This window comes from Bos grunniens, chromosome 2, assembly GCF_055505025.1.
Source record: "Bos grunniens cultivar Pamir isolate PY7600 chromosome 2, Bosgru_T2T1.0, whole genome shotgun sequence".
Lineage (NCBI taxonomy): Eukaryota > Metazoa > Chordata > Mammalia > Artiodactyla > Bovidae > Bos > Bos grunniens.
Window position 1 is genome coordinate 31,675,654 of NC_141166.1, and position 14,484 is coordinate 31,690,137.

At 41.2% G+C, this 14,484-nt stretch overlaps 1 non-coding gene across 1 annotated transcript; it reads right to left on the reverse strand.

Moving 5' to 3' along the window:
- Window positions 1–13,432: 13,432 nt before the first annotated feature.
- On the reverse strand, window positions 13,433–13,504 carry TRNAY-GUA (transfer RNA tyrosine (anticodon GUA)). The gene has a single exon. It is a non-coding gene; the product is annotated as a tRNA-Tyr (tRNA).
- Window positions 13,505–14,484: the final 980 nt, after the last annotated feature.

Genomic DNA, 14,484 nt, shown 5'->3' on the forward strand with positions numbered 1-14,484 from the left:
TAGAGACCCCACAGCAGCACTCTACGAACTAGAGCTCAGTAGTCTCTTGTATGATTTTTCAACCTTCTTTTCATATGCTTAAAACGTAGGCAATATAGGCTGGTTTATTAACGGGTGGATGGATGTGATCAAGGAAAAGAAGATGAAATAATGAAATGTTGATTTAAAGATTAGATTGAGTAGTTTCTTCTCTGTCAGCCATTGTAAATTAAGGGGAAATATGGTTTACAGATGCTGTTCTGTCTTCAAGATGGGTTTTGTGGAAATGTATCTTTCAGAACAACACTGTGCAATAACATTTCCTATGGTGATGAAAGTGTTTTATATCTGTGCTTTAGTCACTAGCCACATGTGGCTATTGAACACTTGAAATATGGCTAGTGTGACTGAAGAATTACATTTTAAAATTTTACTAAAATTTAATTAATTTACATTTAGAAGGCCACATATGGCTATTGACATAGTTGGACAGTATAGTTCTAGAACAAGGCACTTGTATATCTAAGCTTAGAAATACAAATGCTTAACATTTACTTATCCCATATTGTTAAACAGGAAAGCAGTAATAAAAAGCAGGTTATCAAAAAGTGTTTGATCCTATATTTATGCTATGTTAAAATGTGCTACTTGGAAGAAAAGCTATGACCAAACTAGGCAGCATATTAAAAAGCAGAGACATTACTTTGCCAACAAAGGTCAGTCTAGTCAAAGTTTTGGTTTTCCCAGTAGTCATGTATGAATGTGAGAGTTGGACTATAAAGAAAACTGAGCACCGAAGAATTGATGCTTTTGCACTGTGGTGCTGGAGAAGACTCTTGAGAGTCCCTTGGACTGCAAGGAGATACAACTAGTCCATCCTAAAGGAAATCAGTCCTGAATATTCATTGGAAGGACTGATGCTGAAGCTGAAACTCCAATACTTTGGCCACCTGATGCTAAGAACTGACTCGTTGGAAAAGACCCTGATGCTGGGAAAGATTGAAGGTGAGAGGAGAAGGGGATGACAGAGGATGAGACGGTTGGATGGAATCACTGACTCGACGGACATGAGTTTGAGCAAGCTCCAGGAGTTGGTGATGGACAGGGAAGCCTGGCAAGCTGCAGTCCATGGGGTCACAAAGAGTCAGATATGACTAAGTGACTGAACTGAACTGAAAATGTGTCTGTGGATAGAAATAATATACTCAAAATAGTAGTAGTATGTGTCTCTAGGAATGGAATTATAGTTGTTATTATTTTTGCTTTCCTTTATTTTTTCTTTTCTCTAAAATAGGCAATTTGCTATAAAGATTTTTATGTGTTTGTCTCTACATCTCTAGAGAGGTCACAAACTCCACCTTTACCCCAAAGCACAGTGTTTGCATAGAGTAAATATGTATGGTATTTATCAAAACACTGTCATGTAATTGAGTTTTTTCCCCATGGACAGAAATGTACACAAACTTGCACAGCAGTAGGAAGACAGAGAGACACAGCAGTCTGAAGACATCATATATAGACATAAAGAAAAGTGGAAGCAGAGAACACACACCCCTTCAGGTGCTGGGGAGGGGGGCCCTGAAGAGCCACCATGACCCCAAGGGCTTGGGTACCCAAGCACAGCCCATGACTTCAAGAAAACCTCTTAACTCAGAGGTGAGTCATGGCTCTGGTGGAGCGGGTCCTGAACCTGGGACTGAGCCAATGGGAAGGCCAGGCTTAGCACACCCTCTAATAACAGACCCAGACCCAAGTGGAAGCCAAAACAAACGCATTGCATCATCTTGAGTTATTATCCTCTATCAAAGCCTCTATCCCTTAAGGATAAAAAAAAAAAAATTGGGTGGGGGTGGAGAAAGGGGGAAGAGAGAGGAAGCAGGCAGTAAAAATGTTCTGCTGCAGACAGATCATTCCTTTGGGATCAAAAAGTCAATGACTGTCAATGGTGAAAGGAACCTAGAAGGATCATGCATGCATCTCCTGCCTCTATTGCTGGAATCTACTTTACCCTAGGTAGGTACAAAGCTATTTTATGTTTCAGAAACTACAGAGATAGTGATAGGGATGGGAAATGGTTTATTGGATTTAAGTTAAGTATCCCCAAGTGATAGTTTATGATACATGCTATTGCTTTGCTAGAGACCCATAATTCTATTCTGTGTTTATATAAGTCCACCCCACTCACTTAGCTACACGCAGTGAATATCTATTCACTTTAGGTATGTATTATTAAGGTGCCACTCCAGATTTTTTTTTTTTTTCAGTTTTTCAAGTCAAGAAACCAGGATAAAGGGAAAAGGGGAGAAATTCAAGCTATTGGTGGCACAAAGTATACCATAGGTGACTCTTCAATAATTATGTCTTGATAATGGAATAAAAAACAGAACCTTTCTTTATTCCTGGATTCTTTACTAATGTATGACCAAAGTCTTTACATGACAACAAAAGAAGATTGGAATGACTCTCCTGTGCTTCAACATTTCCCTTTCTCATAGCTGACCCCACACTGTAGAGTGTACTGAGATATTTCCTCACTAGAGCTGGGAACGTTCTCATGGATTTATAGTGTTCTCCTATGTTTGGCCATTTTCTCCTCTGATCAAGAAATCTTCATAAGAAGAAAAAATCCACGAAATTTTTTTTATTTCACACCCCTCCCCCATTTGAAATCTGGTGGATTTAATTTCAAGGTCTAAAATTTCACTAATGCAGAGAAAGGAGACAAAGGTGAAACTGAATCAGGATGAACTGGTCAACATCTAAGAATAAAAAATGGGATCACTTACACACTCATCCTCTCAGGACTCCACCTGCCACTTTTATAAAATCTCATTGCTCTGACCAGGGCAGTATCCTGTTCTGTCTCTACTGTAATAGCTCCATCTGATCATTCTTAGGAAGCAAAGAGGGTTGAGGTTCTGAGACTGCATTTAGGCTGGGGAAAGTGCATTTAGATTGGAGAAAGGCACAACTCAGTGCTAAGAAAAGGTGAGTAGGGGGAGAGAAGAGGCAACTTGTGCCCTAAGGTGAGACTAGAGACATGCAAGTCAGGCTAGAGTTGATGTTCTATATTGGATTATAGCATCAGGAAAGGAGACTCTGGGATTCTAGTCTGAAGAATTTTGTAACAGAAGTAACAAACAATCATTGGGCACTTTTGGGGAAAGAAATATTATGGCAAAAATTGTGTTTGAGGAATGATAATGTGTCAGGAGTGTTCAAGTTTAATTTTGCAGGAGAGATTGCAGGCAGAGACTTCAGTAGGAATGTATTGCAAGAATCCTGACCTGAGGCAGTGAGAATTGGGAGAGGTGACTGACAATGGGGATGATAATAACAAAAGTAATAGTATAGCTCACATTTACTGAGTGCTACTATGTGCTAACTATTGTGCAAAGGGTTTTACTTACATTATCACATTTTGTCACAACACTGTGAAGTAGGTACTATTATTGTTCTTATTTTCAAGTGTGGAAACTGAGGATTTTAGCTGCTAAGTAAAAGCACCTGTTCCAGATGCATTTCAGAGATGAATCCAAAGGATTTGGTGAACAGGCAGTGTTAAGGAAAGAAACAATATTTTAAGAGCCTCAGTCCCTGGGGACGTACCTCTTGGTGTCAGAACAGGAAAAGAGAAGCTTTGGAGGAAGAGTAAGTTTTGTTAGAGTGGGAAACCAGGAGTCTTTTTTGCCCCGTGTGAACTTCCTATATTTTTTACATTTGCAAACCCTTTAGTTCTAAGTTCCCAGGACACTTTCTCCATAGAATCTCCTTCTCCCCAGAATTTCTGTAGTTTAATAAACAGACTGGGTTGAGCTGCCTCACAGAGAAAACTGGTGTCCAGCAAGGCTGCAGCAACACTAGCCAATGAAGAGAATCTGTGACAAGGGTCTTTGCTCTTTGCTACGTGGGCAGGAGGTCAACAGCGACCTTCTGGTCGACCATGAGACTGGCTGAAGACTCTACTGTTCCCTACCTCTTTGTTCCACCCACAGTCTCTCAACCACCCCCACTCCTGCACCTGGGAGGACAAAGCCAACTTCATTTCCTACAAGTGGACTCTGTCCTTCACAGCATTTGGATTTCCTCAGATCTGGAAGAGGGACACACTGCAGAAAAACAAGGGCAGTAAAAATGTCTTTCTGAAGGATGGGACTTCCGATGGGGGGTCTGGGGCAGACATCTGCCCAAGGCTACTGGGAGGAGGGGCGAGCAGCTCTGACGTCAAAGAAACTCCAGGGTCTTGACACAGAATGAGATCACGTCTTTTCCTGAGGGAGCGAAGTCCCTCTTGCCTTGAGGGTCTTGTGTAATTCGGGTCACTAGGAGGTTAACCGTGGAGGAAAGTTCTGCCCTAACATTGAGAATCATCCTCCTGGTAGAATTGCTCTGGAACATGAGTCTGTGTCACATTCGTTTTGTTCGTATGAGCACGCTTTCTCTGGGTAGAACTTAAATGCAATTTTTCTTATCTTTATTCTCTTTCTGCTATACTTCTGTTCAACAACCATCTTCTTCCCCTTCCTCCCTTCACTCTAGCGAGTTTGAAAACTAGATCACACAACTTCCCTGAGAGAAATGAGGGAAGAAACCTTTCTATTCTCCTTCTCACTGTGCTATGTGTTCTGCACAGTCACATCTGACTCTTTGTAACTTGCCAGGCTCCTCTGTCCATGGGATTTTCCAGGCAAGAATACTGGAGTGGGCTGCCATTTCCTCCTCCAGGGGAACTTCCTGACTCAGGGATCAAGCCTGTGTCTACCTATATCTCTTGCATTGCAGGAGGTTTTTTTTTTTTTAACCTCTGAGCCACCAAGGAAGCCCTTTCTTCCCACTAAACTCATCATATTGAAGTCAACCAGCCCATAATTAAGTTAAATAGCCATTTAAGGGAGGCACAAGACATTGCTTAATGGTCTGAAGTGTAGGGTTCAAGCTCATTGAATGAAATCCCAAAAAAGCTTTAATTACGGTGTCTTTACCAGACCTTACAGAGGCTCAGCAAGACCCCTACATCGTCTTCAGGTCTCCAGGTAGGATCTTTGAAAATCTCTCTGCTCCTGGGGGATCTTGAAGAGTCAAATCTATAGCTTTTCAGACTTCCCAGAACTCCTCTTTACTTTCCATGTCAGAAGACAGAATTCCTGTCCCTCTTAGATAAAAAGTATCTTTCTGCCATTAGCATATGTGTAGAACAAGTGATATCTAACCACTTTGACCCTAACATAAAATTTGTTTTACTGGGACGACCCAGAGGGAGGGTAGGGGAGGGAGGAGGGAGGAGGGTTCAGGATGGGGAACGCGGGTATACCTGTGGCAGGTTCATTTCGATATTTGGCAAAACTAATACAAAATTGTAAAGTTTAAAAATAAAATAAAATTTAAAAAAAATGAAATAGAAAGTAGAAGAATGTTGAAAAAAAATTTTTGTTTTAATAGACTATGGCCAGAAACCAGTTCAGTTAATCAATCAACAACATAGCATTCTCCCTGACTAGAATGAAGTCTCCAGAAGGTCAAGGATTTAGATATGGTGTTCCTCATCTCCCCATCCCTAAGACCCAGAGGAATGTGGGCACATTCTAAATGGTTTAAAGTCATTTAACTATCCCTTTCATTAGAGTCTCTTGCCATATCAATCTGGAAAAACTCAACACCCAGCCTGAAGGGTGATGCACAAAATAAAATAATCTTTTCTCCTTTTGTTGGTTTGATGGGCAAGTTTTGATGTACAAACTCTTCCTCAAGATTCACTGGTCTTCTGACCAAAGTCTTTCGTGAACAGAGGAGTTTCTTCATTAGACTTGCCTGCACAATGGTTTGATTGTTGAAAGACACAGTGTGACATACTTAGGATCAAGGGCACTGCCTTCGTTTCCTAGGGCTGCTATGACAAAGTACTATGGACTGGGTGGCTTAAAACAACAGGAGTTTATTCTCTCATAGTTCTGGAGACCAGAAGTCTACAACTAAGGTGTCAGCAGGGCCATGCTCCCTCTAAGACTCGGTGTAAAATCTTCTCTTGCCTTCTGGTGGTGGCCATTGATCGTTGGCATTCCTTGGCTCACAGCTGCACCTGTCATCATGTGGCACTCTTCCTGTGTCTATGTCTTCTTAAAAGGAAAGAAGTCATATTAGATCAGAGCCCATGATAAGGATTTCATCTTAACTTGGCTTTACCTGCAAATTCCTACTTCCAAATAATGTCGCATTCACAGGTACTACGGTTTGGGACTTGAACATGTTTTTTGGGGGGGACACAATTCAATCCACATACCAGGCACTCTGTTTCTCTTTTGTCACACAAAGACTCATTTGCAAGCAAACACATAGCATGAATTATCAAGCCTTGTTGCTGCAGATATGATGCTGAGAGGTAGGTTTGACCAGGAGTTGAGAGTGGTTTCTGACTGAGATGATTAGCCATCTGGCATGAGTGGGCCACATATTACTCCCACTTGGGAACAGAGAAGCAAACTGAGGCTGAGATTTTATCTAGCTGGCCAGACTTACAAAGAAGTTGCAAGGATGGAATGAAATACACTTGCAAAAATAAATTGTAAAAGCTGGGAAGCTGTACAAATGTGAAGGAGATCGTCCTTCTCCAGGTTGCTTTGGCTTTGGGGTGAGATGAGGATAACTATTCAAGAGGATGGAACTGGGAATGTTGGGATTTTCTCAGTGACAGGTTGCTTTACCCTTTTGCAATTCTTCGAGAAGCCAGAGCTCTTCCATGAAATCCCAGACATGTTTTTCTGAAACCCTTGTTTTCTTAATCATTTCTGGCTGAATTTCTAAGACTATTCCACCTACAAGCCTTAGACATATGGACATGGAGCTTAGAAGGGCTTATAATCCCATCTCTACGAGATCCAGCTAAGTCAGAATGAGGTTGTATTTTAGGTCCAACAAAGACTCAAGCCTAATCTTAGAACTTTAGGACAGTTCAGAGTTCAAAGACATGGAATAGAGATGAATCCCTCTTGCCCACCCTCAACTGCCGTCCCTTATTGCGCTTGCCACACTGCAGTTAGAGTGATTTTCTTAAATGCAAATCTGATCATGTAACTTCTATTCAAAGTCATCATGGATCCCTGTAACTTACTAGGTAAAATACACATCCTTGTCATGATTTATAGGTCCTCCACTGCCTGGCCTCTCTCTCAGCCCCTGAGACACATCTCTCCCCCATAGACCTTCATCTAATCCATGAAGAGCTATTTGTACTTTTCTGAATATCCAAAGTTCTCTCACCACTCCTTTCCATTTTATAGTCTCATCTTTCAGTTAGAAAGAAAGCAAAACACAACAAAGCTTTACCACCAGGAATGGACTATGGTCCTATTTAACTTGGAGAGTCTGTAAATGTAAAGGTTATTTTTTTATTCTTGGTTATTTTCAATCCCATTCCCCATGTCTGCCCCCACATGAAGGAGACAGACTCTGTGAGGTTCCAGGGATCCTACTTCCTGTGGGTGCTGCCACGATGCTGTGGTTGTTGTTGTCAGACATCCATTAGATTGGAGTCCAGATTATGTGGAACTGGGAGAATGGAGCTAGTGCACTCCCCTGGGTGAACACCCACACAGCTACAATAAATTATAATAAGTGATGCCAGCAGCCCCAATCTGCATTTTCCAGGCCCATGGAAGAGGCTCCAGCCCCCATGTTTCCTTTCTTCCTTCCTCTCTCTATTCATCCCATCTCATCCTTCTCCTCCCCACCACTGCCTGACTTCAGTCCTCATCAGATCACAGCTGGACCATTGCGAGAGCCTCCCCCAGGTCTTCCCTAAGTGTTCTGAAATGACCTCTCCTCTTAGGGCAGCACTTTTCTCCTTCCTTTCTTTCTTTGTCCCTACCTCTTTAAATGCTCAGCTTCTTTGGAAATTCCTGTTTCTTTTGCAACTTTTACAAACAACAACAGCAAAACAATATACTGTAGAGAGAGCAAGCAGCCAATATACCTTTTCTATATCCTTACCCATAGTCAGTTCTCAAGATCTGAATTAATGACTGTAATGACCTCCCCTGCCAAAATAAAAATTGCCTGTTTGAGTCCCAGCCCCAGGTCTATGCCTTTCCTGAAATAGGAACCCAGTCATCCAAATCTCTCTACCACAATCTCTGTACCACCTGGCTATTTCCAAACCCAATTGCTTACTCTAATCAACAGACAGGGACAAACACCTTTGATTTACCTAAAGCACAAACACACACTGAAGATGTTTCTACACCTCTCCCTTCAATCAGTCAGAATTAACAAGGTGTGAGCAAGCATGCTAACCTCTCCCAGAACCTCGGGGTAGATAGTGCAGGCGGGCGATAACTAGTATGTATCTTAATTCTAAACCTTTGATTAGTGAATCATCGTTGGAGCCTCATTCTCTCAGACTTTGATGTGACGCCTTTGGCTATGACTCAGCCTGGGAGAGGGAGGGGGTGCCCAGAGACAGAGATACCAACCAAGTCAGCCACCAAGGTGGTGCCACCAAATAGCACAAATTCCACCTCCCAATAACTTGTACCCTGAGAAATTCGGTTATCACTCTGAGATGCATAGCTCTGAGGGACTCACAGCCTCAGATGAGGTGCCAACAATGAGGAAAATAAAAAGGAAATAGAGAAAGAAAAACCCTTGATCGTACAAAATATTTGCTTGATGGAAGCAAGCTGAAAACTTGATAAATCTCCATGAATTAAGCAAGGGACAAAAGTATACTCCTTTCAAAAAAAGAAAAAACACATACACACAAAGAAGAACAACAAAAATCAAATGTATACACTTTTGTTTTATACAATGAAATGGAAGAATAAAGCATGAAATAGGAATTCAGACATTAGTTAAGTTCTATTATCTATATAATTGATTTATTGCAAGTCTTTTAACCTCTCTGAGCCTTTGTTTCATCACGGATGTGTAACCCTAATAAACTCAGAGACCCATGAGACTCAGTCTCAGAGAAGTGTCAGATTTAAGGAACTATACCCCAAAATTAAAAATACTAAAGGTGAAGTTTTATTTATTATTCATGACTCTCTGAAGACATTAAAGGAGATGAAAATATGTAGTTCTCAGAAATACATTCAAATTCTCTTTCCTCTCTAACTTTTTTTTTTTTTTTTAAACATAGTTACTCTGGCTCTGGTCTCCAGGGAAAAAAATAAAAAGCTTCCTCTTTCACTCCCTACTCATAAAGCTTTCCATCATTTTCATCCTCCCTTTCCACCCTCTGAGTACTGTAATATCTAGATCAATTTATCTCTTCTTCCAGCAAAAAGATCTTCCCTCTTGCAAGAGCATAGGAGGTAGAAATTGCACTAGCATTTACAGGATTCTTTTGGTGACACTGGGGGAAAGAATGGGTCTTAAAACAATCCTAAATTATGATTTTTGACCTTGTATCAGTAATTTTGTCCCATAACATTAAATATGAGGCCTCTAAACTCCCCTTGCTTACATCACACATTTATTGTTTATGTCAAATAAGACATTGCTTTGGAAAACCATAAATCACATACAGTATTTTTAGGTGAATCAGTTCTAAAAGGCTTGGCACAATCTTTCTTTCCTGGGTGCCAAGGAAGGCAAAAATATAGAGGACAGAAAGAATTTCTCCTTAAAATAACTACATAAATTATTGTTCCTCTGAAATTGTTAAGCATACCCCTCTATTGTTTACTATGTCTTTATCTTACTTTTTTCCACTTTTAGCACTCAGAAACATAACATTTTGCTTTTGTAATAATGAGTCTTAGTAAATGGGATCTCAATTAATCAATTAATGTATTTGATTAATGAATATAAAATCAATGAATTTGTACTTTCCTCCCTTAAAAAAAAAAAAAAAAAAAAACCTCCCATGAGTCAGATTCTGGGTGTTAAATAAATCATAGCCCTTTCCCTCAAAGAGGGCATTTAGCGGGTAAGGTAGAATGTAAGCAGATATTTTAAGTCATTGATTCCTGATGGAGCAGAGTCCAAGAAAAGGGATGGAGATTGAGAGACTAGCCTCCTGAAGCAGCAGCTGCAGTCACCAATGCCTAACTCAGATCCTAGTTCTCTTCTTGCTAACCCAGAGAGAGGCCAGCAGCTGTGGTGCACAATGTCCTTTGGCCATGTTTTGGCTGTGTACCTCCCCTCCTCCTTTTTTCACCTCCTACAAGAGGTGAAAGCCATACTTTCCCTCAATTTCCCTTGCAGTTAGAGGTGTCCATGGAAACCAGTTGTAGCCAGTGGACAAGACTGTTGAAGAGCTTTGGGAAAGTTTCCCTTTCCTGATAAAAGAGAGACAGAAGAAGGAAAAAAAGAAAGAAAGCAAGCTTCTACATAGGAAAGGAAACAGCAAAATGAGAAGTCAATCTTTGGAATGGGAGTAAACATCTGTAAACTCTATAGCTGATGAGGGCTTAACGTCCAAAATATATAAGAAACTATTACAACTCAATAGAAAAACTTATAAATAACTAACTTTAAAAAGTGGATGTAGGCTTTGAATAGACATCCAAAGAAGACGTACAAACAGCCAACAAATATATAAGCAGGTGCTCAACATCACTAATCACCAGGGAAATGCAAATCAAAGCCACAATGAAATATCACTTCATACCTCTTAGGATGGCTATTATATTAAAAAAAAGATAACAAGTGTTGACAAGAATATGGAAAAATTGGAACCCCTGTACACTATTTGTGGGAATGCAATAGTGCAACCACTATAGAAAATAGTATGGAGGTTCCTCTAGAAATTAAGCTTAGAAGTATCATATGACCCAGCAGTCTCACTTCTGGGTATATAGCCAGAAGAACTGAAGTCAGCACTGGAGATGTCTGCACTGCATATTCATGGAAGCATTGTACACAATAGTTAGGATACGGAAACAGTCTAAATGTCCATCAGTGAATGAATGGATAAAGAAAATGTGGAATATACAGACAATGAAATATTAACCGTAAAGAAATCTTGCTATCTATAGAAATATATATGAACCTGGATGACATTATGCTAAATAAAACAGGCAGTCACAGAAAGACAAATGTTTCATGATCACACTTATATGAGGAGTCCAAAACAGTCAAACTCAGAAGCAGAGAGTAGAACATTGTTTATCAGGGACTGGGGGAGGGGAATGGGGAATTGTTGTTCAATGAGTATAAAGTTTCAGTTATGTTAGATGGATATGCTCCTTAGATCTACTATACAATACAGTACCTATACGTAACAGTATTGCATTATACACCAGAAATTTTGTTGAGTGCAGATATCATATTAAGTGTTCAATAAAGGAAAAAGGAAAAATCCCAGTTCTGTACCCCTTTCTTTTATTTATGACATTTAAGAACATAATATTCAGCTATGCAAAGCTGATCTTACAACCATCAAGTGGCAAGTTGGAACATTAAGTCAAATGAGCCCTGGTCCTTGGTGACATGGTTGAGCTACCAAGTCAACCTGGAGAACATCTTTATCAAAAAGGGATAATTGTTGCTGTTTTTATTATTGTTGAAGCTGAATATTCCTCAAAATATGCAGCTTGTCAGAGCTAAGAGAGACCATAGTTTTGATTTTTGGTTTATCATTTCTTAATTAGTAGTCAACAGTTCACTAAAACAAATACTTATTTCCTTGAGTTTTCCTCTCTGCCACTCTGCAACAGGGCGGCAAGTCTCTTCTTCTTCTCTCACTTCTTGGGTTTGTAATGGAGAATTTCGGAGAAGGCAACGGCACCTCACTCCAGTACTTTTGCCTGGAAAATCCCAAGGACGGAGGAGCCTGGTAGGCTGCAGTCCATGGGGTCGTTAAGAGTCAGGCACGACTGAGCAACTTCACTTTCACTTTTCACTTTCATGCATTGGAGAAGGAAATTGCAACCCACTCCAGTTCTTGCCTGGAGAATCCCAGGGACGGGGGAGCCTGGTGCGCTGCCGTCTATGGGGTCGTACAGAGTCGGACATGACTGAAGCAACTTAGCCATTAGCGAATGGAGAATTTAGAAGGTTTAAATGGGTATGAAGCACTAATAAGTCTTCTGAAAAGAATTACCCTAAATCAAAATGTAAGGAGTTTTTATAAAATTAAAAGAAAAAAAATATTCAAAGGGTCTTATTCCAGATTCGAGGCAAATATGCAACCTTCTCAGTGTTTGTAGCAAGAACCACATTTCTCCCTCTTTAACCACCCCTTGGAAACATTGCCTTAAGACCACAGAGCCTGCTCACTGGGGAAGAAACCTACAAAGAGGAGAAAGACTCATAAAGGGTAAGCAGAGGGCAGAAAACAAGTACTGTTGTACTAAGCCGCTTTAGTCATCTCCAACTTCTTGCGACCCCAGGGACTGTAGCCCACCAGGCTCCTCTGTCCATGGGACCCTCCAGGCAAGAATACTGGAATAGGTTGCCGTACCCTCCTCCAGGGCCTTGTAAATAAAGATGAAAGAAAGCCATGGACATTTTCCTTTAAAATGACTTACAGGGACTTCCATGGTGGTCCAGTGGTTAAGAATCCACCTGCCAGTGCAGGGACATGGGTTTGATGACTGGTCCCGGAAGATTCCACATGCGGCAGAGCAACTAAGCCCATGTACCACAACGAAATGAGCTCGTGCTGTAGAGCCCACGGGCCAAAACTCCTGAAGCCCAGGAGCCATAGAGCCTGTGCCCCACAACAAGGAAGCTACCGCAATGAGAAGCCTGTGCACCACAACTAGAGAATAACCCCCTCAAAGCACCAAAGTCAGAAGCAACACAGCCAAATAATAATAATGATAAAAGTTTTTTAAAAAGTTACTTACATACACTATGGATACTATGTATAAAATAGGTAACTAATGGAACCTACTGTACAGCACAAGGAACTCTACTCAGTGCTCTGTGGTGACCTAAATGGCAAGGAAATCCAAAAAAACAGAGGATATATGTACACAGATAGCTGATTCACTTCGCTTTACAGTAGAAACACAACATTGTAAAGCAACTATACTCCAGTAACAGTTAATTTTAAAAATGCACACACATTCAAAATTTGAATCCATATGGATTCTGGGAATTTTCTGTCTCCTGGAAGGTTATAAATCCCAGTTTAATAGCCTATGCCAAAGGCTTACTGGTGATTCCGAGGGAAATAAAGAGCAGTTTGGTTGAAACAGGAAGGTGAGTTTTTCTACAAAGGACAGAAGGAGAGGATCCATCAGAAAGGCACTGGGGATGCTAGTGAATGAGCATGGCTAGATGCAGGGGTTGCGGCACTGGCATCATTTAGATCAGGACAGGTGGATTTGGGCATGGTAGAAGCTTGGTGAGGGCCCTAGAGCATACACTTGAAGTGAAGTGAAGTCGCTCAGTCATGTCTGACTCTCTGCGACCCCATGGACTGTAGCCTACCAGGCTCCACAGTCCATGGAATTTTCCAGGCAAGGGTACTGGAGCGGGTCACCATTTCCTTCTCCAGAGGATCTTCCCAACCCAGGGATCGAACCTGGGTCTCCTGCATTACAGGCAGACGCTTTACCATCTGAGCCACCAGGGAAGCCCAAGTGTATATAGAGCATACCCTTACACAGAGCTATAGGGCAAATCTCACAGAGCCATCAGATAACTCTTCTCAGGGCAACTCTTAGGTGAGAATAAACACAGTCATGGAAGTGGGGGGACATTGGCAATCTGGAGAGACCACAAAACCTGACATCATGATCGCTGTGTTGCTCTTCCAGAGTTTTCTGCATTTTTCAAGACAAAATGAAAAATAAAATTTTTCATTTCATGTAAATGCATCATGGACTTTAAAATAGCATCTCAATTATCAAACTCTGTAGAAAACTAAGGACTTCCCTCCTAGCTCAGTTCATAAAGAATCTGCCTGCAATGGAGGAGACCTGGGTTGGATTCCTGGGTTGGGAAGAGACTCTGGAGAAGGAAATGGCAACCCACTCTGGTATTCTTAACTCAGAAATCCCATGGACAAAGGAGCCTGGCAGGCTATAGTCCAAGGGGTCACAAGAGTTGGACACGATCAGATACGAATGCTGGGCACAGCCCATAGGCCTCCATGTTGAAACTTCATAATCAAACATGTACAGCACTGGATCATAATTTCAGATGTCTGAACAAAGAGCCCAGTGATCAAAGATGGAGAGGAAGCCAACTGGAACATCAATTCAGGAGAACATGAGTTCAACTTAGCCGTGTGATCGCAAAAGTGTCCATTAATCTCTTTCCTCATTTACTCATGATGAGATGAAAGCAGATGACCTCCAAGGCTCCTCTTGCCATCAACGTGGATATTCTGAAGCCACCTGTGGCCAACCTAGTTAGCAGAATGCACACATGTGCTGCCTGATCATGGAGAAAGCATACTCAGATAATCCCTGAGGCTCTCAGAACTTGTTTTCTGCTATGGTCCAGGGACCTTCAGTTCAGTTCAGTCAGTCGCTCAGTTGTGTCCGATTCTTTGTGACCCCATGGACTGCAGCATGCCAGGTCTCCCTATTCATCACCTACTCCTGAAGT